The sequence below is a fragment of the Scaptodrosophila lebanonensis genome, unplaced genomic scaffold, assembly GCF_003285725.1.
Source record: "Scaptodrosophila lebanonensis strain 11010-0011.00,11010-0021.00 unplaced genomic scaffold, SlebRS2 tig00001419-arrow-arrow-pilon, whole genome shotgun sequence".
NCBI lineage: Eukaryota > Metazoa > Arthropoda > Insecta > Diptera > Drosophilidae > Scaptodrosophila > Scaptodrosophila lebanonensis.
The window spans coordinates 827,500-853,096 of record NW_022060745.1 but is presented as its reverse complement, the minus strand read 5'-3'; the positions used below and the strand labels follow the sequence as shown (position 1 = coordinate 853,096).

The 25,597-nt window shown below is 40.7% G+C and overlaps 1 long non-coding RNA gene across 1 annotated transcript; it reads right to left on the bottom strand.

Moving 5' to 3' along the window:
• Positions 1–2,356: 2,356 nt before the first annotated feature.
• On the bottom strand, positions 2,357–25,130 carry LOC115633437. Its single transcript, XR_003996343.1, has 7 exons — positions 25,113–25,130; positions 3,751–3,945; positions 3,555–3,684; positions 3,208–3,466; positions 2,909–3,147; positions 2,534–2,814; positions 2,357–2,475 (listed from the first exon to the last, which is right to left on the bottom strand). It is a non-coding gene; the product is annotated as an uncharacterized LOC115633437 (long non-coding RNA).
• Positions 25,131–25,597: the final 467 nt, after the last annotated feature.

The window sequence follows — 25,597 nt, the reverse complement described above, 5'->3', positions numbered from 1 at the left end:
TTGTTGTACTTATTTATTTATCTAACATACATAATTAACGTACATATATTTGGCCCATTGGTTTTTGTTGTTTTGGGCGTTCGCAAACATTTTCATTGTTTTGAATACATATATACAAGGTGTTTTCCAAAGTAAACAGGACTTAAAAAAAAACAGAAGAAAAGGGTTTTTCGGCAAAATCAATTTATTTTATTCAAAATAGTCTCCATCTGGTTCAATACAGCTTTTTGCACGATCCAAAAGCATGTCGAACGAGTGTTTTAGCTCGTTGGCCGGTATTGCCGCCAGTATGCCGGTGCAAGCCTTTTGAATGGCCTCTACGTCTGCATAACGCGTTCCTTTCATGGGCAAATGCATTTTTCCGAAAAGGTAGAAATCGCATGGTGCCATATGAGGTGAATACGGCGAGTAATTAATGGTTAAAATGTGATTTTTGGTCAAATTATCGGTCACAAGCGTCGATCGAATGTTGGATTCTGAGCAATTTTTGGTCGTCAGTCAATTTGTGCGGAACAATCCGTGCACACACATTTCGTAAGCCCAAATGTTCGGTCAAAATGCGATAAATCGATATTTTGGAGATGTTTAATTCCATTTCCATCAATTTCAATGATGATTTCGGCTGATTTTTGATGAATTCACGCACAGTTTCGATGGAATTTTGATTGGCCCACATGTTGATCGTCATTTATGTCCTCACGACCACTTTGAAAACGTTGAAACCACTCGTGCACCCTGCTACGGGATAGGCAATCATCGCCATACACTTGTTCCATCAATTGAAACGTTTCGGTAAAAGTTTTACCAATTTTAAAACAAAATTTAGTGTTGGCTCTTTGTTCGAAGCTTATTTTCGCACCGATAACACAAACATACTGACACTTAAAACGCAATAACTTCACTTCCAATCGATGAAATGTCATTAAATTCTCACTGGACAATTGATAAAGATAGCAGATTCTAACGCACCAGTCGACATATAGATAGCGCCACCAGGGGGCGCTTGATTCAAAAAGTCCTGTTTACTTTGGGACGCACCTTGTACAACAATTCAATTGATACGCGAATTTTACTTCGGGGCCTGCTTGAAAGCTAAACAAATTTTAAATCTAAAATACAAATAAATATTATAAAAAACAGAGCGATTTTAAATTGAAAGGCCGTCCATAGCACAAGCAATACGCGGGGACGCCGAGCCAGTAGTCACGTTGGCGGTAGAATCAGCAGTGGCGCAGGCGAACGAAACATACCGCCAATCGCAAAAAGAGGGCATCAACAAAGTGTTGAAGGAAGAAATCCGAATGGGTTTCCAAGACTTGATGGGCGCGCTCAAAGAAGTCTTGCAGCCGCGAGCGACTAGCGGCGATTCAGCTGCTAATGGAGCATGGCAACCACCAGTCAGCCAAAGTCGTGGCGCATTTCCAAAACGGCCGCATCAATACCAAGCCAAGCCTATAACATCTGCGAGAAGCGCTTCGCGTCCGGTAGCAAGGCCGGCGGCAGCTAATTCCTCTAGTGGATCTGGCCATAGCAGCAGTACAGCGCGGAATTGGCGAAATCCGGTCGCACCATCAGCCCGGCGAGGAGGCAACAGGCGCAACGATTGGAGTGGTTAGATGGACCCACCTCCTCCGTGTGCAGCGGCGAATGGCAGATCAGGATGGTGCCGCGTTGAAAAGAGGGACATCGTTTTCAGCGGCGATAAGAGGCAGTGTCGCTGCGCGTGGTCCGGAGTCTTAAACAGCTTCCATCTGCTAGTGACTGGGCACGCTCGCGAGTGGTACTGGCAGTACGTCAGGGATCGCCGGGCGGACAGCTGGCATGAACTAAAGCGAAGCATGCTGTCCCGTTTTAAAGGCGCCGCCGACGAATTTGAGCGTATGCGTCAATTGCGCGAAAGACGGCAGAAGGCAAGCGAAAGCGTTGAGGAGTACTTCTATGCCTTGAGAAAGCTGGCGCCGCGTCTCCAAACAGCACCATCCAAAAACGAGATGATGAAATATATTAAAAGGGGATTAAAAACAGAATTAGCTCGTTATGTGTATGCGATGCGCGTGTACACGGTAGACCACTTACGTGAGGAATGCGTAGAGGTGGAAGCTATGGTTCTGCGGCGAGAAGGCTTGTACCCAACACGCAGGGCACACGTTTTAATGGCGGAAACCGTCCACCGCAAGTGGAGGAGTTGGTCGACGACACTAACGGCGAGGAGTCGGCGGATTTCGGCATCATCGAGGAGGCGCGTTTGGCAAGGCGCCCGCAACAGGCGTTAGTTTTCTGGAACTGTAGACAAGCCGGCCACAGTTTCCGTGACTGCATGTCGCCGGAAAGGCGCGTTTTCTGTTATGGATGTGGTAAACCAGAAACCTATAGTCCCTCATGCCCCGATTGTGCGGGAAACGGCCGTCGGAGTGCGGATCAAGTGGGCGAATCGCGCTCGACACAGGTGCCCACCAGGATGGCAACGGAGCGGTCCTAGAAGAGAAAATTGATAATAAAAATATCCCATATAGTAGTAAGTTGAGATTTTTACCATACGAAGAGAAGATGCGGGCATATCTGGAGGCGCGCAATAAAATTTTCGCTCAACATCAATTAGACGGCATGAGAATGGTAACAGCCAAAGTTAAAAAGGCCCGAGCACGATTTAGAGTAAGAAGGCAGACAAAGAAGCTGGTGGCCGAGGCAGTGCGACGCGAAGGAGCAGCAGACCCGAGGATTTATGCCGAAGTACTAGTACGAGGCTATGTGCTACGCGGTTTGCTGGATACCGGAGCCTCGGTAAGCGTGCTAGGCAAGGGCAGTCTTGAACTGCTGAAAGAGGTTGGCGTGGAGCCCAGCAAATACATTCCAATAATTAAAACAGCAGGCGGTCAAGATCGAGCCGTAATTGGGCGGGTGCGCTTACCAGTAAAGTATCGGGAGGATACCAAAGAAGTGGTGTTTTATGTATGCCCATCGCTCGAGCAGAACGCTTATTTCGGCATCGACTTTTGGCGGCTGTTTAATTTGACTCCACTATTAATTCCTCCAGAAAAGTCTGCCGTTGTCCTCGATGAATTGCTAGCTGATAGAGTAGCGCATTATGTGAACCAGGATGAAGTAAAACCGGAACTAGATATGTGGGAATTAAATGAACAACAAAAGCTGAAATTGGAACGAGTAGAAAAGGAAGTGGGATTAGGAAAGACGACTGTGGAAACTCACCGTATTGAATTTGTCAGCGGAGCAGAGCCAGTGAAAGACAGCCACTACCCTCTATCACCCGCTATGCAAAAGATTGTGTGGGATGAGGTGGACAGTATGCTTGCGCTTGGCGTCATCGAGGTTAGCGATAGTTCGTGGAGTAACCGCATCACCATAGTGCGACGACCGGGCAAGAACCGGTTTTTCCTCGATGCCCATAGGTTGAACAAACTGACTGTAAAAGATGCCTATCCGCTACCATGCGTGGAGGGAATCCTATCTGGAATCGACCAGTGTAGACTTGAAATTTACGTTTTGGCAAGTGGAGTTGGAGTAGTCCAGTAGAAGATGAACTGCGTTTACGGTACCTGGGCGTCCTTTGTACCAATTCCGCATGATGCTTTTCCGATTGTGTATCGCCGCTCAAAGATTGTGCCGGCTGATGGACAAGGTCATACCAAATGAGCTGAGGTCCAACGTGAAAGTATATCTGAATGCCTCAAGAAGGCAAATCTGACGATAGGGTTACAAAAGTCAAAGTTTTCCTTTAAAACATTGAAATACCTGGGATTTATCGTGGACGTACTTCGAACAGATCCGGAACGGGTGTGGGCGATACAGCGCATACAGGTACCGAGGTCCGTAAAGGAGGTTCGCGTTTTCTTAGTAACCGCCGGGTGGTACAGGCGATTCATAAGAGATTTTGCCACCTTAGCAGCTCCGCTTACTGAGGCACTGAAAAAGCGATCTGGATTGTTACTAAAACAGAAATGGAATATGACGGTGGTGATGCTGGTGGAACTCGATTTTAATAGTTTTTCACAACAACAATAAGAACAACATACAGATACAGACTATTCTGACTTCGTTTATAATGAATATGATATTTTTCCATTTGTTCTAATAAAAAACTATCACGTAAAGCTGTTCTTCTTCTTCTTCTTATTCGTTGGACTTTGTATTTTTATTTTGATTCATATTTTGAACGATAGCATTTAATTGATTTGTAATTGGTCTGAATGTATTTTCTAACATATTAATTCTATGAATTTGATTAGACTTTAGACTTTTTAGTTTTTCATTTAACACCAATCTGGTTTGAATCAGGTCGTTTAACATATTATTTTTTTGTTGTTGTTTTGTTTTTTCCATTGTTTTACTTGTATTGTATTTTTTCTTCTTCTTGTTTTTGTTTGTTTTTTCATTTTGTGTTTTATTGTATTTCTTCTTCTTCTTTTCAAACTCAATTTTAAACAAGATGAAATATGAAAATATTATCCTTTATATGTGATTATACAAGTTAACACCCAGCAACATAACAACCAACGTTGCTGCACCCTTCTACGCCTGCCACTGTGGCCCCTTCCACACGCCTTCCATGACCATCAGCGACGAGCGTTCACCCGTCGAGCTGCAGCGCCAACATAATGTGGAATGTTGAGCAACTATGCAGCCAGGCCGGCTATGCCAGCGCTGGCTCCGGTTTACACAATTCTGCAGCGTTAACATAACACAAGTGCTGCGGACATTGTGCTACATTGTGGCCGGGCCAGCAACATCAGCGCTGGCTCCGGCTAAATGCCTACGCAGCACACAGGAAATCTGACGCTGCGCAACGGGCCCGAGGAACTGGGCCATTGAAAGAGAAAGGAAGCCGCCTTCTTATTGTGAATCGGGAGAATATCAGCGACATGCACAGGATACTACTAATTATTACAAGGTGACCCATTCAATACTATATGGCCTTAACTGGCGCCCGAGCAGGGACCCCCTCTTGAGGGTGTACCCTGTTTAATTATAAGTGTTAGAATTTAAATGGTGCGCGGAGCCTTAATAAAATAATGAAAAAAAAAAAAAACGAAGATGTGGTGGTGCAAAAGGGCAAAGGAAAAAAAGGAAAAAAATGAAAATAAGTTCGAGAGAACAATTTAGTGTATGAGCGTGGAAGCAAAAAAATAAAGAAAAAGTAAAAACAACTACACACTGCGGCGGTATGCCAACGGCATATCCGCGAGTGCGAAAATGTTGTTAATATTAGTGTTATGAGCGTGAAAGCAAAAAAAAAAATAAAGAAAAAGTAAAAACAACTACACACTGCGGCGGTTTGCCAACGGCATATCCGCGAGTGCGAAAATGTTGTTAATATTAGTGTTCTGATGCAGTTTAAAACAAGTAAAAAAGCTAAAGTCGGGTGTCCCGACTTTGAAATACTCTGTACATATGTTTACAATAATCATAGAAAATAAAAAAAAAAGAATAAAAACAAGTAAAAAAGCTAAAGTCGGGTGTCCCGACTTTGAAATACTCTGTACATATGTTTACAATAATTATAGAAAATAAAAAAATTAAGAAAATAAAAAAAAAATTTGATCGATTTTACCTCTCTCGGTATTCGAACTCACGTATAATTGCACATTTACATAGCAATTGCGTCTGTGTGAGTGTATGTATGCCTATGCGTATCAATTCGTGTCTGTGTAAGCATTTTCGCAGTCAACCAAACAGCAACATCAACAACAGCCGCGGGCAGCGCTTGAGCAGCGCTGCAGCAGCGCTGCATCAGCAAATATATTTATGGCTATAACTTCTTGTTAAATCGGTCTATCATAATGAAATTTGGCATACGGACACATAATAACCAACTGGGGGTATTTCCAAAATTTTAGTTCGAAATTCCAAGAATTACGGGAGTTACGATTTGCGGGGTAGAGGGGGGAGGGAGGGGAATTCCAAAATATACATTTTCTGCGTATTCACATAAGGCATCTGGGACTAAAATTTGGTGTTCCTAGGTCTTATAGTCTCCGAGATATAGGCGATTATACGAATGGAAAATCGGGAAAACCCCCATAGGGGGGAAGTGGGGGGGAAAATCAAAAAAATAAAACAAACTCGTATAGAATACACACATAACGCATCTTTGTGCAAAATTTGGTGTCTCTATCTCTTATAGTCTCTGAGATCCAGGTGTTCATACGGACGGACAGACGGACAGACAGACAGACAGACAGGGCTAGATCGACTCGTCTCGTCATGCTGATCAAGAATATATATACTTTGTGGGGTCTGCCACGCCTCCTTCTGCCTGTTACATTTTTCAGCTCCCGCAAACCTAATATACTCTTGTACATTTCATGTACAGAGTATAAAAATTGGATCGATTTTACCTCTCTCGGTATTCGAACTCACGTAAAGGGTGTATAATTGCACATTTACATAGCAATTGCGTCTGTGTGAGTGTATGTATGCCTATGCGCATCTATTCGTGTCTGTGTAAGCATTTTCTTGAAACTTGGTATACGGACACATAATTACTAACTGGGGGTATTTCCAAAATTTTAGTTCGAAATTCCAAGAATTACGGAAGTTAGAGAAAATCGCATTTTCGGGGGAGAGGGGGGACGGAGGAAAATTCCAAAATATATATTTTCTGCGTATTCACACAAGGCACCTTGGACTAAAATTTGGTGTTCCTAGGTCTTATAGTCTCCGAGATATAGGCGATTATACGAATGGAAAATCGGGAAAACCCCCATAGGGGGGAAGTGGGGGGGAAAATCAAAAAAATAAAACAAACTCGTATAGAATACACACATAACGCATCTTTGTGCAAAATTTGGTGTCTCTATCTCTTATAGTCTCTGAGATCCAGGTGTTCATACGGACGGACAGACGGACAGACAGGGCTAGATCGACTCGTCTTGTCACGCTGATCAAGAATATATATACTTTGTGGGGTCTGCCACGCCTCCTTCTGCCTGTTACATTTTTCAGCTCCCGCAAACCTAATATACTCTTGTACATTTCATGTACAGAGTATAATAAATTACTACGTCATAACTGCTTTGAAAGGAAATATTTAATTTCCCGACAAAAGACAGTATAAAATGCCCAATCCTGCGAATCCTTCAAAAGAAGGACCCTCCAGGGTAGAAGGGCTAAGCCAGCTACCTGGTTTTTAACAAACAAATTAAATAACTGCAATGCAATACAATGCAAAAGAAAGGGAAAAAATAATAGAAAAAACGGAAATCACTTGGTTGGCACTATTCAGTAAAAAAAAATGAGTAATAATAGTAATAAATAAAATGAAATAAAATTTTTTTATTTTTATTTTAATCAGAACTCTCAAGGCATAAAGAGATCGGAGTTTAGTCACGGCACACTACACGAAACAGCACTTAACAACACAATACACACTGTAACAGGGGTAAGTGAAACGTTTTCATTTTCTTTATTCCTCCGCCGTCGTACTTAATTTTTTGCCGCCTTAATATTGGGCAACTTGTGGAAGCTTTTTTAGTGTGGAATAGTAATTCCTTAAACAAAACTAAAATTAAAAAAATCTATTATTTCAATAAATCAAATTGAAGGTAAAATAATATAATAATAAAGGAAAATTTTCGGAAATGAAACTAAGAATTGCATAACATTTGCGTATTCACAAACCTTTTTTTTAGGGGTAACAACAAACCCAATCTCTTGCAACTGCCTCACGAACAAGAAAAATGGAGGAGATCAAAAGTGCCCTCAATAGATTCAACGACAGCCTTAAAGCCCTGCTTGACCAGCTTATGGGGGTAAAGGAAAATATATGGAAATGGATGGCGCAGTCCATCCTGAATGACTACGAAATTATTAGGGGCAAGCCCCTATAACGGTCAATAGTCTTACACGTTAGGCAGAAGATAAGGGGCGATGCCGATTCGGCGCTTTGCTCCTATAGTGTACCAGATTATGATTGGCCGATTAGCCCTAAAATCTCTGCCGGTTGCACGCCACTACCCACTCCGTTTTTTGTCCAATCCGCTGCGGGCAGCGTAAAAATTACGCATCGCCTCGTGGGCCAATTTTTCAAACCTTCCGGAATTGACTCTGCCATTACCTTTTACGTACTCCCTGGCTTAAGTTCCTTTGACGGCATCATTGGCGATGACACCCTCAAGGAAATGAAGGCCCTGATCGACAGGAAAAACGACTTTTTACTTATATCCCCTGGGATTAAGTTGCCCCTGTTGGCAAGACGATCCTCCAACATTCACCCGTTGATCGACGGCGATCATCCCGACTGCATTAGGCAGACGTTGGAGAAACTGATCAGGGAATAGTGGTATATTCCCTCTTTTTGCCACTTTCGCCAGGGGAAGCTGTCCACACGACCGTTAAGGCCGAGATCCGCACTAACACGCATGACCCCATATTCACTCGGAGTTACCCATACGAGGGGGTTGGCTAGCCTTGGCAAAGCCAAGTATTTTACCACTCTTGATCTGACGTCGGGGTTTCATCAGATCCACATGAAGGAGAGCGATATCCCGAAGACCGCTTTTTCAACCCTAAATGGGAAATACGAATTCCTTCGTCTCCCATTCGGTCTCAAAAACGCTCCCGCGATCTTTCAGCGGATGATTGACGAGCACATCAGAAAGATCTGCTACGTTTATATTGATGACATTATAGTCTTTAGCGAAGACTATCAAAGCCATTGGAAAAACCTTCGCGCGGTCTTCGATAGTCTAAAGAAGGCCAAGCTCCAGGTAAATTAGGAAAAAACGCGTTTCTTGGCCACGAAGGTAGAATTCCTGGGGTATATTGTCACGCAAGATGGCATTAAGGCAGATGAGAAAAAGGTAAAGGCCATTAATGAAATGAAACCCTCCACAGACTTGAGGGAATTGAAGAGTTTCCTTGGCATGACCTCGTATTACAGGAAGTTCATCCAAGATTACGCCAAAGTCGCGAAGCCATTGACGAATCTGACAAGGGGAGAGCTTGCCGGGGTGAAGGCGTCGCAATCAAAAAACATCCCGATTGAACTCGACGAAAGGGCTTTACTGGCTTTTAGCGATTTGAAAACCATTCTTTCCTCGTCTGAGGTGTTAGCGTTCCCAGATTTTACCAAGCCATTTCACTTAACCACGGACGCTTCGAATTATGCCATAGGCGCCGTCCTTTCGCAAGACGATAAAGGCAAGGACCGGCCGATCGCGTACATTTCCCGTTCACTGAGTAGGACGGTTAAAATTACGCCACGATCGAGGAGATGCTCGCAATAGTGTGGGCATTGGAAAATCTTCGATCCTATTTGTACGGGGCGGGGTCGATTAAAGTTTATACAGACCACCAGCCCCTAACATTTGCGCTAGGCAACAGAAACTTTAATGCGAAGTTAAAACGTTGGAAGTCGCGAATTGAGGAATACAATTGCGTACTGGCCTATAAACCAGGAAGGTCCAATGTCGTTGCTGATGCCCTCTCTCGCATCACGACACAGGTTAATTATCTGGGCTCAGACACGGCTACCGCCTCAGAGGTGGACTCAGTGGCCACTGTTCGCGCGCTTGAAGACGCTTCCCACCTAATACCACATGAAGAGGCACCAATCAATGCATTTAGGAATCAATTGATATTCGACCAAGATCCCTGAGACTTACCTATCGTTCTTCCAGTCAATATGCTATGAGAATTTTAAACTGTTTAAAATTCGAATAACGCAGAGACTGGTCTCAGACCTGTCCGATGCGGAACAAATTTGCGATGTGATTGAAAAAGAGCATCGCCGAGCCCATAGAGGTCCGAAAGAAGTCCGCATCCAAATACTGGAGAAGTTTTACTTCCCCAAAATGACGAGCACAATACGCGCTCAGGTGTCATCTTGCGAGTGCTGTAAACTTTTTAAGTACGAGCGACACCCTAACAAGCCAGAACTGCAACCAACGCCGATTCCTGGCTACCCGTGTGAAATACTTCACGTTGACGTGTTCACACTAGAAAAAAGGGTATATTTGAGCTGCATAGACAAGTTCACCAAGTTCGCTAAGCTTTTTCCCTTAGAGTCTAAATCGTCGGTGCACTTGCACGAGAAACTTCTGGAGGCTCTCCACTACTTCTCTGTCCCTAGAATGATGGTCTCTGACAATGAGAGGGGTCTTTTGTGCCCCACCGTATTGAATTATTTGCGCACTCTGGGAATTGAGCTGTACTACACTCCAACCCAGAAAAGCAAGGTCAATGGCCAAATAGAGAAGTTTCATTCCACTTTCTTGGAAATCTATAGGTGTCTGAGAAGTGAATATCCCACCTTCAAAAACATCGACTTGGTACCCATAGCGGTGGACAGATACAACAATTCTGTCAACTCGGTGACCAAAAAGAAACCGGTGGATATTTTCTTTAATCAAACATCGAGGATTAATTACCAGGGCTTAGCAAGCTTTAAACAACAGATTCTTGAGGATGTAAAGGGACTGAATCAGCACAAACAAACGCTGACAAACCTTGCTAGGAACAAAAATAGAGGAGAACCCAGGGAGTACGGTCAGGGCGACAAGGTTTTCGTCGCTAATAAACAAATTAAGACGAAAGAAAAACAACGTTTTAGACCTGAGCAAGTGCAAGAGGCTGGGAAGGTTACTATAAAGACAAAATCAGGAAAGGTCTCCCACAAGTCCGACATTAGAAACTAGAATGATGCGGAGAATAAGAATTTTGAATTTGGAAGGCGTTTCACCGGTTCCTTGCACGCACATAATAGCAACTTAAGAGTACACCTAAACACCTCCAATTAGAATTAAGCTATGAAACCAATAATTAGATTTAAGTACAAAATATTGTATAGAATTAATATACACAAAAAATAATTTTAAGCTTCAAATTTAATTATTGCACACTAAAAATTCGTTTTAAAATTCCAATTCCAATACTCATCGCAAGCATGGCACTGGCCACCACCATGGGAGCCGTACACGTCTTCAAATATGAGGCGCCGGTCGTCCCCCTACAACAAGGAGTTGTCTGGTGCGTTAATGGATTATTCAAGCTGGCACACGTCATCGACCTGGAGCGAATGCAGAAAATCATCAGAGAAATGGAGGAGGAAGCGCTACACGTCACTGATCCCGGAATTGGCACCCTGGTGTTACACTACCTGCGAGGCGCAACGGAAAACATTGCACGCCTGCTAAGCGTGCCACAAAGGAGACCACGATCCTTAGACTGGCTGGGGTCAGCCTGGAATTGGGTTGCAGGATCGCCAGACGCGTCGGATTGAGATGCAATCCTCAAGGCTCAGGACAGCACCGTGAAAAACAACGACCAACAGATCCGGATCAACACGCGGCTCTTCGACGCTACGCATGAGTCCATCCAACGGCTCAATGAAGTCATCGGCAGGGTCAACGGGGACGTGCACGCCACCATGGCAGTATTGCACAAGGCTCTTATCTTGATGGACCAAGTGAATGAGATAACGAGGGCGTGTCAGCTCGCAAAGGCCGGCGTGATAAATTCGAATTTGCTGGATCACGAAGAGGTGCTGAATTAGAAAATCTGGAAATAGAAAATCTGCCGTACCAGAACGTCGTTGAAGCACTGGAGTTCTCTCGTCCCTCAGTTCTGACGCATGGAACATCGCTGCTGTACGTCCTGTCGATGCCCAAAGTCATTAATGGAGAATATCGCCTGATCCACGTCTTCCCGTCAGTGGTCAACGATAGTCAAGTGGCACTGGACTACAATACGTTGGCTATGAATAGCCAGGAAACGTACGACGTCATCGGAACCTGCTTATCCATTGGCAATACAACTGTTTACCAGGAGAAGGACCTGAGGAAGCTGGAAGAAGACCACTGTATCCCGAGGTTGCTGAGAGGTGGTCACGCTGCGTGCAAATATCTGGAGAGTAACCGACAAATAGTTAAATTGGTGGACGAGGGTACGTTGTTCCTCACCAATTTCGACGGAGCAGTAACCACCGCGTCGAGGGAATACCATCTGAAAGGTACAGTTATCGTACAGTACGACAATGAAACGGTGACGGTTCAGGGCAGGAACTACAGCAGCTACTCATCAACTCGAATGATGGCCATGGCCGCCGTGCTCACGAAGGTAACCGCCACTGGCTACGAACCGTCGCTGGGCTATGTCCATGACTTCAGTGTGAAGAACTAAAGTAGACTGGCCAGCATGTCGAATTAAATGGTGGTATCGCTCTGTACAGAAGCCGCACTAATCCTGATAGTCGCGGCCACGATCTACCTCATCTGGAGAAAAATAACGTCGACCAAAGGCATTCCGAGGCCGAGCGACATCGTCGCACAATTGGAGCCATAAGTCGTCTGCGAAACCTCCAAGGCCGAGTGATCTGCGGGACGCAGATCTTGTGGAAGGGAGGAGTTAACACCCAGCAACATAACAACCAACGTTGCTACACCCTTCTACGCCCGCCACTGTGGCCCCTTCCACACGCCTTCCATGACCATCAGCGGCGAGCGTTCACCCGTCGAGCTGCAGCGCCAACATAATGTGGAATGTTGAGCAACTATGCAGCCAGGCCGGCTATGCCAGCGCTGGCTCCGGTTTACACAATTCTGCAGCGTTAACATAACACAAGTGCTGCGGACATTGTGCTACATTGTGGCCGGACCAGCAACATCAGCGCTGGCTCCGGCTAAATGCCTACGCAGCACACAGGAAATCTGACGCTGCGCAAAGGGCCCGAGGAACTGGGCCATCCGACCGCCGACCGTGGTTCACTGCCGCTCTGGACGACGCACAGTGGGGCCTTAGGCCGAAACAGCTTGCGAAAATCAAAATTTTCATGAACGCTTTGGGAGTAATGAATAAACGTGTCTAATAGTTTTTTTTCCAAAGATTACGAAAATCTTACTCTCAAATCGGAATTATAGTTTAGGACATATGTGCACTCAAAGTCGACCCTTTTTTAAGCTCGCAACAATTAATTCAATTTGATGCAAATACTTCATCTTTCAGGTATAATATTAGCTAAGTTATGAAACGAATCATTGATGTTTTGATTTGTATTGCTAGATGAATTAATTTTATGCATTATTTAATAAAAACTATGTCTTTCGTATTTGTAGTTATCTAGAAAACGTTATTTTTTAAACTACCTATTTTTAGGGTGTTTTTCAACTTTGATGGAAAATACAAAAAAAGTACCCAAAAGTACCTCGCCCATATTTTCAAAATATGTTCCCTAAATATTCTTTTACCTAACGCAATAAAACTTTCATCCGCCCGGATCCGCCGGTGTGCACCAGAGCAAAAAGAGTGCCGCAACTTCGGAAAAAAATCAGCGAAAAAGGCGCTGCCGCGGGTATAAGAAGAAGAATGCATTGCAGGTAGATTCGCAGTAACGGCTATTAGGAACATTGTATTTAGCATTATGGATACAAAAATATACCTAAGCGGTCCTATTTGATCCACATTTAATATTGTGCAACCAAAATTATGCATAACATTTATTACAGGTAGTGTAATTTACAATATCAGGTGAAGGTCTTGCAATCTTTTTGACCCTTTCATGAATTGTAATTTCTTTGCTTTAAAGCATTTGAACAGGCAAAAAGAGGTTTTAGTTTATTATCTTAGGTATGCGTTTAGAAATGGTATATATTGCCAATATTTTTGGTGCAGCGTAATAGTCGAATTTTGACTTAAAAAGCAATCAGTTGTGTCTAACTAGCAGTGAATAGTATTTTTCAATATAATTTACGTTTAAATACCTTAAAAGTGATTTTTCTTTAACATGGCTGTGCAAAATGCAACATTATTTGATCTATTTAGGAATTCCAGTGATGAGAAGGAATTTGAAGAAGCTGTTCTGGAAGAGCTGTATGATGCTCTGGAAAGTGCAGATCAGCAAAAAATGTTGAGAAATAAGCTTAAATTAATTTATTCTAAAATCAAACAGAAATGGATAAGCGTAGGATATAGCAAGCAGAAATTTGATTTAAAATATGAAATCTGGCTATCAACGACTACGTACTTGGATACATCAATGGACGATGTACCCTCTACATCAACTGGACGAGCCAGAGGAAGACCAACGAAATCCATTGAAGAATGCTCGGATTTTACAAGAAAAAGAAAGCTTGTCGATGTCACAGAAGCCATAGCTACGGATCACTTGTCGGAGGCGCTGTCCATGAAATACACCAAGGATCAGGAAAAAATAAAATCGCAAGTCACAAAAGCGGTTGCTGACGCAAGCCCAGTGCGACTTAAAAGGATCAAGGAAAGCATTCCTACTCCGCCAAACTTACTGCCAAAGCAGTTCAGTGCCGATGAGGCTTTGGCATTGTTTATGGATTTGGGATTGTCAAAGGAAAAATATTTAATATTGCGACATTCCCTAATTCGGCATAATGTTGATGTTCTTCCTGGGTACAAACAAATAGGATCGGCTAAGAAAGAGGCAGTACCTCAGCCCACAATAGTGACGGAACAGTCAGTGCAAGTAACACTTCATGACCAATTGGAGAAATGTCAGAGGAAGCCCAAGAGTCGAGGAACAAGGACTATAAAAAATTCAGATATTTGAACACATGCAAGACGTCACGAATAAGGCAAAACGAGGATCTCTTCAATATGTTGTCAGCCTCTTCAGATCCACTGGTTTCATCCCTTAGACATGTGAGGTCTCACAAAGAATTAGTTAGTAATTATTCTTCGGACATGGTGAAATTATTAGATATTCCTTCGAATGTAGACGACTATTTTAAAGAAAACATATTAATGTAAATAATTGCAGCTGTCAGTACTTTATAATAAAAATTAATGTAATCATAAAATATTAACAAAATATTTTATTTTAATTTTTTTTATGTAAAAAAAATTTTCAATATTTTTAAATTAAAAAAAAAATTTGAAATATTTAAACAATTTTTTTTTCAATTTTTAATTTGTTAAAAACTAAAAATATAACATAACTGAAAATAATTGTATCATTAAACGTTTTTTATTAGTTTGATTAGGCAAATATTGCACTGGCAACAAAATCCAACTTTGAGCACACATTGCGCAGCTCCTACAAATCACAGCACAATGCGCTAATTGCTTAAGCTTAAGAATTTTTCTTTCAAACAAAATTTGAATGACGAAAATTGCTTCAGCCGTTCAGAAGATATGATTTTAGTCTTAAGTTTGCCATATTTTACTGATAATAAACTAATACTTGTATTGAAAGAGAAAGGAAGCCGCCTTCTTATTGTGAATCGGGAGAATATCAGCGACATGCATAGGATACTACTAATTATTACAAGGTGACCCATTCAATACTACATGGGCAACCTTAACTTATATTAAAACAACATCGTTTTTGAAAAGCTGATCATAACCTGATCAAAAGCTGATCAGAAGCAAATCAAGAGGTATCACAAATGTATGAAATTATCAAAACCGGTCCTATATCGTCCATTGTGTACAGCATTATCTTTACTTATAACAACAAATTCATATTTATCTTTCCAACATTTACTACAAATATCTAGAAATTGTTTAAAAGTCGCCTATGACATGATCATTATAAATATGTTTAATATTCATTTCATCTTGTTTAAATATTATAATTAAATTGGCATTGTCACATATTAAGAATAAAGTATCAGCTGTGCTTGCATACAGACGTGTTTCTCTATCGCTGCGCCAAAACTCCTAATTTGTCAATTTATTTACAACATTTTACGTACACAGTGCTAATAATCGCGAGAAGTTCAATTTCGTTCTTCATAGAAACTGCTAGTGATCAAATAAATTAAAGGAATCTTTAATAAAATCACTAATTATAAAAGTACTTTTGAAGCGCGAAAACTATACAAACACATATATCAATACCAACACCGAGGCACTGAGTTATTAACATATCTGCATATTTGAATCAGCGCTCAACAAAGCACTCAACAATCACTCATCAGCGCTCAACAAATAACTCAATAAAACATAAACGAAAAACTTACACTGTACATCAAGGCACCGCAGCCCAACAAACGCGCACGAGAAAACACAGTCACTGACCTTAAGGAGGGCCGCCAGTCAGAGGGTATATCGTCTAAAATTATGGCGTTGATAAGTCTCCGTTTTGAGGAACAGGCCAGCCTCATCACTGCCAATATGGGAGATGCTGAGCAGCGCATCCTAAACGTTCTGCTGGAGCGTTTCGACCGTATGGCTGAGGAAATGAAGCAACTACATGAGAGGGTGGATCAGCTTCATGAGAGGGTGAATACCATGGAGCGCGAGGTTGGAGAGCTGTCTTCATTGAGGGAGCGGGTTGGAGTGCTGGAGGCAAAGCTTGCTGCGCAGCTCAATGTCAATGCTGCCTGTGACCTGCGCATACATGGAGTCCCACACATGGAGGGAAAATGTACGAAAATGTACGTACCTTATACCACTCCCTCTGTTTCGCCTTAAACATTACACCACCGCCTAGGATACGGGAAATTTTTCGTCCAAGAAATAAACAGGTTTCGAATGTTGATCCCGATATAATTATTAAATTTGAAAATTTATATGAAAAAACCACGTTGCTGAAGGCAGCCGCAGCCTACCGTCGGCAAAGCAACAAAACACTAAGCTTGCAAATGCTGGGCTTTGATTCTCTAGCCCCCATATACATCAATGAGCAGCTAACAAGAGAAAGCTATATAATCTTTAAAGAGGCGATAAAGCTTAAAAAACAGAAACGTTTTGTTGCTGTGTTCTCACGCAGAGGCATAGTGCACGTGAAGCTTAGGGAGAACGAGAGTGCGCAGCCCATACATAGCAGGGACGAGCTTTTACAGCTCGCTCATTATAATGAGCGTGGATTTCGCTCTCCCACTGCCTGAGTTTCTGCCCTGTAAACATATGCTAGCTTTTAACAATAATATAAGCTTTAGGTCTAATTCTTGGATAAATAATTTTTTCATTATTCGTTTTCTTGTAAATGTAATAATAGTGTGCAGATCATCTGTTAGTGCTCTTGATCTCTGTATAATGCGTGGGCGTTTGATTGTTTTTTGGACTCCATGCAAGATAACTTAAGATATGCTTCCACAGCGAACAGTCATTCCATTATTCGGGTTCTATGTAAGCAAAAGAAGGGTCTTCATATTTGTCACCTCAACGCACAAAGTCTAGTGAATAAAATGGACGAGTTTAGATCTTTGTTTGTCAATTCTAATGTAGATGTAGTGTGTGTGTCTGAAACGTGGTTTGTCTCTAGTCTTAATGATCAATATGTATGTTGTAATGGGTATAATGTCTATCGTTCTGACCGTGAGGGGCATGCGGGGGGTGTGGCCATATATGTAAAAAATAGTCTTAAATGCCAGGTGATTAGCAACCAGCCATTGGGCAGCAATCTGGAATATTTGTTTCTGCAAATATCAGGCCGCAAAAATATTGAAAGCATCCTTGTCGGATGTACGTATAGACCTAACAGACATACGGACTACAGTGACTTTTTGGATACCTTTTCCGCAGTGTCTATAAAATATAACAATATTGTCCTGGCTGGAGATTTTAACAGCAATATGCTAATCGAGCATCACCTAAAAGATGACATGATCGGTTTGGGCATGAGACTGGGAAATACTGTTTTACCTACACATTTCTCCAACACCTGTAATACCCTCCTTGACGTATTCTTTGTTAATGACACCAATAAAGCGATTCTTTTTGACCAGCTCTCAGCACCAGCTTTCTCCAAACATGACATGATTTTTTTGACGTATGATATCTACCTAGATCAAAATAACCATACAATTACTTATAGGGACTTTAGGAATATTGACATTAGGCTACTCTTTGATTACTGCGATACCATAATCTTTGACGAGATATATACAAAACCCACAGTAGACGAGCAGCTTGAACTTTTTAATGAACACTTTCAGCACCTTTATAATAGTTTTGTACCGCTGCGACTAAAAGTAATTAAGCCTGTTAAAAACGAATGGTTTAGTAGAGAAATTGGTTATGCAATAATACGACGAGATCATGCTTTCAATAAGTGGAAACGCTATAAGACCACGGCTCACCTATTGCATTATAGGAAACTCAGAAAAATAGTTGGGCTGAAAATCATAAATGCTAAGCGTGCCCATTACTGAGGTAATGATTTTCGGCCTATTTCCATACTACCGTTCCTCTCAAAAGCATTTGAACACCTGATGACAAACCAAATTACTAACTTCATGGTAACAAACTCACTATTAAGCGACAAACAATCGGGCTTCAGGAAAAATAGAAGTTGTATAACTTCAATATTAAAAATTACAGAGGACATTCGTGAGCAAATGGACAACAGTATGGTAACTTTTTTGACCCTTCTTGACTACTCAAAAGCTTTTGACACGGTAAATCATACCATACTCTGCACCAAACTTGAACGACTCTATAACTTCTCTGACTCCGCTATACATCTAGTCCAATCATACCTGTCCTGTCGCCATCAAGCAGTCGTCACCTCGTGTAGTGTTTCGTCTTTTCTGTTAATAAAACGTGGAGTCCCACAGGGTTCAGTGCTAGGGCCCCTGCTATTTTCTATTTATGTTAATGACCTCCCATGTTCTGTGTCAAACTGCGATATTCACTTGTATGTTGTTCAGTTGTATGTTAATCCTCCGTTAGATAGATTAAAAGAATGTGTACGTGCTTGTAATGACGATCTGTTGAAAATCAGTGAATGGGCGAGAATAAATGGTCTGGAAGTCAATCCGGAAAAATCTAAATGCCTGGTAATTTATAAAAAGAAAATTAACTTACTTAATCTAGAGAAATTACAACTGAAAGACAAACATATTGAATACGTAAGGCAGGCGAAAAATTTAGGGATAATCATTAATGAGACACTATCATGGCACAATCATGTTAATAATGCTGTAGGAAGAACGTATAGTGCACTTAGGTTTCTCTCTTTGACGCAGAATTTCCTCCCAGCCAAACTCAAGCTCCTTATTGCTAAGACATACTTGATACCCTCACTATTTTATGGAGTAGAATTATTCAGAAACTGTGACGCCGTAAGCCAGAACAAACTAAAAGTAGCCTTTAACAGCATTGCACGTTATGTCTTTGATATTAAAAGAAGAGAATCCATAACGGAATACGCAAAACAAATTTTTAACTTGACTCTTAACTCCTGGATTAAACTTAGGACCCTAATTTTTATACACAGAACCATTACTCGAAAAGAGCCGAATTATTTGTATGACAAAATTTCATTTACCTCATCAAGAAGAACAAATAATATAGTCTGCATAAGATATAGATTATGTTGTTCCGAAAAACACTTTTTTATATTTGCTGTTCGTCTGTGGAACGAGTTACCGCATGGCTTAAAAACAATCAGCAATGAAACGCATTTTAGAAATAGAATTCATGCGCACTATCAAGAAAATACCTAAATGAAATAAAGTAAGAGCACAATATTAATACATTTACACTCAGTAGGCAACATTTTTGTTTATTATAAAATAATAATAATATTAAAAATAAGAACCAAATACACTTTAAATTTATGTATAATTAAAATGTATCTAATATAAATAGGTTAAGTACGCTAATGAAATCACTTGAATTTTAATAATATCTAAGGAAATTTAATTAATGTGACTAGTGCATAAATTTATAAGAATCATTCTTGTAGCACTAGGAATAAATAAATAAATAAATAAATGTTTTGGTATTTTTGTATATGTTTGACATAGATAGAAAGAGTCTATATGTTTATGACGGTCCATACAAAAATAATATCTTATTGTTTGTTTATCACAGAGTACATCATCAAATATGTGACTAGTGCTTTAACATATAAGTAACTCCACTTGTTGCACTAGGAAGTCATCAACAATAAATAAATAAATATCATTATTGAATTCGGTCTGGCTTTATCTGGACTTAGAACTTGTTCCTTGTCTGAAAACGTAAACAGCTGTATTCCCTTAATTGGTTTTTATCAATTCCATCAAATATTGATACTTGGGCTGATACAACGATTTTGTGTAGATGTAAATATTTTGGAATTTAAGTCCATTTAGCCTTTCGATTAAACTTATCATAACATTTTTCTTTCCACAATTAGATGGTCCCACAATTAGTGCACCTATCGAATTGGGTAACAACGGGCTATGCACAATTTGTTCACTCCTATCCCGCTCACCACAAACGTGATCAAAATTCCGTATTTTGATTTTCTTATGTTGTTTTACTAATCGCATTTTATCAACTAATAAGAAAACTATATATAAATATTTGTATATATATTGTAATAGTAATAATTAATAATGCCTATAAATTATAAACGGAAATTAAATTCAAAGCAGTGTGAAACTGGGAGCGGATTCGTCAACAACTTAATTAACAAATTATAGGTTGAACTTCATTTGCCTGGCTATCAATTTTACGGTTTCCTACCTTTGGTGCCAATAATGACAGCAATTTCAGCACTTGGTGGTCTTGCAAGTGGTGGATCAGCTATTGCCAAAGCCATAAACGATATTAAAAATGGAGAAGAACAATTATCGGAAGCGACACGACATAATCGATATATGGAATCAATTGCTATGGGGAAGGGATATTTTTTGAAACCATATAAGCAAGGCTATGGACTATTTTATAAGCCCCATTCAAAAAACTCTTAGAAATGCTACCTAAACGACTTACCGATATTGATTTAATTGGTTTTGGTAAATATTTTAAGCACTTTCGTGGTGTTTTTATGCGTGATCGTTTGCCGAAGAGACCATGGATCAACGAATGTGGCATAATAAATTTAGATAATGAAAGCGGCTGAGGCACACACTGGGTAGCATATTTAAAAAATGGAAATTATAAAGAATACTGCAAATGTAGTGACGTGGACGCTGTGTAGTACCAAATGATGCAGGTGAGATGATTGGTTGTACCTTAAATTTAATTATTTTATTTCAATAAATGCACTTCACTTGGACGGGGGGCGCACATGCGCAGACCTTATATTGCCAATACAATAATAAGAACTAAAAACTAAGCCTAGTCTAAGCTTATTCTAAGCCTATGCTAGGCGGCCGCCGGTGTGATGAGTTCACGGTCGGCAGCCGACGACCGACGGACAGTACGCTCTCCTCTTACGCGAACGGCTTGGGAAGCGCTTAGCCGCTGCAGAAGCCGGACAAGATCCAGCCGAAGAGGATGTTCTGAGCGACGGGGACTCCAGATTGACCCAGCAGCAGCCCTTGCTGTATGATGTTTGGGTACACATCAGCGCCGAGGACCAGGACCGTCGAAGGCCGGTCAAAATTGGGATCCGCAAGCGACAGATGCGCGAAGTGGCGCCGCCCACCGCAGCCGAGGGAGTCCGGTACTGGACCCTGGCCTCCACCTTCAGGATCACCTCCAGTTCGGTGAAAGGGCTGTGTTTGGAGCGCACAAAGGCTGAGTGGGCTTTTTCGGCACCTATCGGGACACTGGCCAGCTTCAGGCCTTTTGCGAAGGATTCGCTGATGCGGCTTACAGGGCTGCCGGGATCAAGGAGGACGCGGACGTCAAACCATTTCCGTCCTGAACCAACTTGGACGACAGCCGTGGGCATGACGAGAGTTTTCCCGTGTTGGAGGAGTGAGGAGAGCGTAGGAGCCTGTGGGACAGGTAGCGAGGACGGCGCTTTGGCGGAACGCCTTGGGGGCGTGCCTGTACGGCCTCGTCCGTGTTGGTGCGACAAGCGCTCGACCATGATCGGCACTCTGGCGGACCGCCTGGGAGGGGTGCCTGCACGATCGCGTGTTGTCTTACGATGTGCATGCTCCCGCATGTGGAGCAATGTGTGGTAGTCCTTTTCGCAAATTCGACACCGGTCACCGCTCCGACAGTCACCTCCTGAGTGCTCGTGCGCCAGACAGTTGGGACAGTACTGATTAATCAGCACTGCCCGAAGCGAGAAAAACGACAACTGTAGGAGAGCACAATTGGATGACATTCATCATAGCTCAATGTCTGAGAGGCCACCAAGCGGCCACACGATCTCATGATCCCGTGTTCATCCAAGAAGGGATTCAAATTATGGACTGAGCTTGACGAGGACACTGGTTGCTTTCCTTGCAATCCGATTGGCGACGAAGGTCGTCCAAGTACAAACTGGTTTCCTGAGCAAGGCAATCGTCGAATCCGTCCAAAAGAAAGTGTCGTAGCTGCTGACGGGAAGATATCTCTATATATATAAAACAGTTTGTCCTGACTGACTGACTGATTGGCAATCAGCGCACAGCCCAAACGGTAAGAGCTAGGAAGCTGAAATTTGGACACAAGATCCCTCTTATAGTGAAAGTGAGCACTAAGAAGGGGTTTCGGAAAATTCGAGCTCCAAAGGGGGGAAAACGAGCTCCAATTTTTATCCGATTAACTTCAAACTTAGTTTGTATATTCTCAAAAAGAATACAAAAAAAACTGTATACTTGGATTTTCAATATTTTTCCTGCGGCCTGAATAATAATGATTTTCCGGTGGAAAATTCGGTAAACGAAAAGCTATGTGCAATCAACGCACAGCCCAAACGGTATGGTTTTTCACCATTTTTCCTGGGGCATGAAAAAAGGGGGGTTTTCCGTGGAAAAATTGAAACACAATCAACACCCCACAGCCCAAACGGTAAAAGCTAGGAAACTGAAATTTGGGCTCAAGTATCCTATCATGGTGTAGATGCGCACTAAGAAGGGATTTTGGAAAATTCGAGCTCCAAAGGGGGGAAAAGTAGCTCCAAAGTTTGTTTTAAAATTCTGCATTTTTGAATCGATCAACTTTAAATTTAGGTTTTATAATCTATAAAAGAATACAAACAAAACTGCATACTCGGTTTTTCAAAATTTTTGGAGCTTGAATTATTGGGGTTTTAATATTTATTCATTTTTTCAAATGAAAAGTTTGTGTTATAAATTTTGTCAGATCGATTTCAAATTTGGGTAATATAATCTACGTAACTAAAATTACAACTTTGCATTTAACGATTTTTAAAATATGCATTTTAGAAATGCAGGTAGAACAAACAATACAAAATATCAAACAGTTGGGGACAACTAAGTATACATACACACACACACACATACATACATACAAGCAGCTGTTCGTGTAGTTGCGTGTAAACGGTTGAAGTAGCCAAAGCAAAATGTGAGACACTAATGTGTGAATGTTCATTTGTACACATGTATGTACATACATACATACATATGTATGTACAAAAGTACATTCGTCTTGCACTGACAGGGCAAGAAATGTTAATTAATTAAAAATTATTAACATTATAACATAAACATTTTTATGCTATTTTTTCTTTGTTTAGTACATTTGGCATAAGGGGTTTTTAGGACAACGGACTACAAGGGTGTACACAGGTTGGGCAGGGGGGACATTTCTCCCCTTAGAAAGAATTTCGCATTATGAATTACGCCAGCACCATATGTATTACATACGTACATACGTCTGTATGTATAGCATGTACATATGTATGTATGTACATCAATAAGTATGTATGTACGTTCATACATTCCTATATACATATATAGGTTTGTATGTACAAGTATGCAGTGGGCTATCGAACACTGTTGTTTAATTGTAAAAAATAGTTTTCTATGGTTTCAAATCAAAATTTTTAAAACAACAACAACAACTTCAAGTTATTGGCTCGCAAATCTTCTTTCGTTTTGATCATTTACGCCTGTTCATTACATACGCAAAATGCCAAAAGTTTACAGTTACAGTACACATACAAATAAATTTGTATGTATGTATGTGTACAGTGTACAATCGAATACAGTATTATAATCAATAACTCTCAAACGATGTTTTTCGATGTATTTGTATTCGACATGTATTACGATATATCAACACAAGTATCGATATTTTCGATATATCGCATTTAATTTTATTATTGGGGTTTTAATATTTATTCACTTTTTCAAATGAATAGTTTGTGTTATAAATTTTGTCCGATCGATTTCAAATTTGGGTAATGTAATCAACATAACTATATCAACAAATTGGCATTCAACGATTAAAATATAGCAATATGTTTTTTACTTGCCATATATCAAATATCAAATAGTTGGGAACAGTTCGTGTCTATGTGTGCCCATGCATACATACATATGTACAAGCATATGTATCTATGCCTGTATATGTATGAAGCATGTAAATACAAAACAACAACAACAACTTCAAGTTGTTGGCTCGCTCATCTTCTTTCGTTTTGACCATTTAATGTTAATTGCAAAGGCAAAACGCCAAAAGTTTACAGTTACCGTCGCTAAGCAACGACTGCGTATGCGATAGTAAAGCAGAAACCGAATAACGGAGCTACGCATATTCTGCTTCGCATTGCGGGCAGATGTATGTATGTATATGATTTGTTCTTATCGATCTCAATAAATAATTAGATTTTATTATTTAAATATTCTGCTTATTGCATTCAAACTTCGATATTTTGATGGTATCGGTGGCTTCAACTATCGAAAGTTTTACTCTAGCAAATTGAGATGAGAATTGTCAGTGCTTTTTGATCGTGGCTCATCGCTGCACGGCATTGACACGAGTGCCGTGTTTCATATTCCGAGTTTGTGCGTGACCGTATTGACTCAAATGTGAATTTAAAATTAGGATATACCCTTATAATTATTCCCCTTTTTTGCACATAGTCTATCTTAAAACGTTGCGTTATCTCTATATATAAAACAGTTTGTCCTGACTAATTGGTGATCAACGCACAGCCCAAACGGTAAAAGATGAAATTTGGACTCAAGTATCCTTTCATAGTATCCATCATAGTGTAGGAGCACACTAAGAAAGGCTTTTGGAAAATTCTAACTCCAAAGGGGGGAGGTTTAAAAAATATTAGTTATAGTGGTCATGTTCGTTTAAAGAAATAGTTTGGCAAGAACAAAAATGTAACGGACTACTGAACAATTTTTTGTCAAGAACAGAAAATGTTCATTTAAATACCTTAAATGCCTTCCTACTGGTAACTTATAAGGTGAAAACATATGGGTAGGTTATGCACACACAAAATAAATACAATTGGAAACATTATATTGAGCCGGGTTAAGACGGGCAATACCTGCTAGTTTAAAATAAAATTCGGTTTTTTTGTTGTTTACATTTTAATAAGTTTTGCTTACATTTTAATAAGTTTTGTGGTTACGTTTGTTGCAGAAATTTCTTGTGTTTGAGTGTATATTTTTGTTTACTTCAGTGCAACGTTTGGTGTGCATTCATTTATAGTTTTTTTTAAAATCATATTTATTCACGGAATTATTTGTGTTTGGTCACTTCGTAGTTTAAGAGAATTAAATTCAATTAGATATTAATAATGTTTAGATTTAAGTAAAAAATGAATTGTTTGCACATATGTTATTGTTAGGCGCTGTTTACAACTGTAAGTTTTTTTGTTTTATGTTGCTCTCTCGCGCTCTTGAATGCGATCCACTTGCGCATGAGAGCAAGCATCACTTAGAAAACTCAGATCAGACTGTGCAGTTCGCTTTTGTAACTTCTGCAACGTAAATTCAGTGCGAGCCAAAAACAGTCTGCCACTTTGATATTCCATAACATCGCTTCATTTGGAAGCGAATTAATCAAGGTACCTTGGACCTTCGCTTTTGCC